Raw genomic sequence first — 1,706 nt, 5'->3', positions numbered from 1 at the left:
TGTCATGGCCGGCCACTAGCTATTAGGGGGGAAATTTGACATGCAAGTCCTCCCTTTTGATTACATGCACTATTAGGTCCTTATAGATTAGCCCATCACATTTCCAAAGTGTCACACAAGTCCTAATAACTGAATTCACATGCAATCGACTAAATCGAAGCTTGAAATTTTCACACATTCATAAATACATATTATAGACAATAAATATTACGCTCAAACATTTCGGTGACTCGGTTTAGCGGTCCCGAAACCACTTCCCGACTAGGGTCAATTTTGGGCTGTCACAAAGTAAGTAATTATAAGATGATATATTGGATCTTGATTATTCGACCAAATAGGTGTGTATATATGTGATATTATATTTGATTTTCTATAATCGGCCAAATGAATGATGTTGGTTTATAAAGTTGAGTTTAATTCATGAGTATATATGTTTGAATGTAAGCATAATTGAGATAGTGTTATTTTGGGAATGAATAGTTGAATAATACTATGCTAAATGAGAAATATTAGCATTCGCCAAGGTAACTTATTTGTGTTAAAGTATAATATTAATGGTACAACTCGACTTATTTGAAATGTTTTTGATTATTCATTTGAGTTGTTGAATTTTCTTAAGGCTTACTAAGCTAAGTTATCTTACTCTGGGTGTTTTTGTTACTCTGTTTTATAGATTTTGGTTGTAAGTTATGAGCTCGGGGATCGTCATCGAAGTCATCCACATATCGTCAACCTTCAGTACTTTTAAAAGTCTATTTTCGAACTTATGGCATGTATAGCCTAATATGTATTTTGTTCGACTTTGAATATGTATAACTTAAGCCATGCGAAAATTGCTTAATATCCATGATAATTTCGGTAATACTTTGGTTATGGTTTGAGCTCACTTTTGGTTATGATGTTATATATATTATACATGAATGGTCTATGTGATAAATGTTATATGTTTGAAAATGGCTTAATGATGTGTTTAGAAAATGCAAATTATAAAAAATTTATACATGTTTCCATGTGCGGTTATATATTTGTTTGTGTTGAAATAAAGTTGGAAGAAAAAATGATGATAAGTATGTGCATATTCGTTAATAAGATGAAAATTAACCAAATGAATAGTAACTTTTTCAATTACTATTATGAAAATTATATGTGTTTTATGTGATGTATAAATGTTTAACTTAATATTAAATGAATACCGAAAATGATATGATCTTTATCAAATGATTATAAGTAGTACATTTCGTGTAATCCATTTGTGTTTGGTTATAGTATGCGACTAAAGTGTAATGAAGTCTGTTTATCTATATGTATTATGAGTTTAAATTAAAAGTATAATCAGTTATGTGGTAGTAGAGATTAAATTGACTATTAAAATTCAAGTACATGTATGTGATCGTTTTAATTTGTGTTCTTGACTAGTAATACCTCGTAACCCTAATTCGGCGACGGAGACGGGTTAGGGTTGTTACATTTTTTGGTATCAGAGCTATGATTTAGTCGGTCCTAGGACTAATGTAGCATGTGTGAGTCTATGTAATACCCCGTACCCGAGACCGTTGCCGAAGTCGAATACGAGGTGTTAACAGGCTTAATTCATTACTTAAACAGCTCAAACAATTTATTTTTAAAATTTCTAGTCAAGCTGGCAATCTGGGTCAGTCGCTTAAAAATTTATATCTCGAGTTTCGAAACTCGAAATCAAATTCTAT

The sequence above is a fragment of the Gossypium arboreum genome, chromosome 11 (assembly GCF_025698485.1).
Source record: "Gossypium arboreum isolate Shixiya-1 chromosome 11, ASM2569848v2, whole genome shotgun sequence".
NCBI lineage: Eukaryota > Viridiplantae > Streptophyta > Magnoliopsida > Malvales > Malvaceae > Gossypium > Gossypium arboreum.
The sequence above is the reverse complement of the archived record's forward strand: the minus strand, read 5'-3'. Positions refer to the sequence as shown.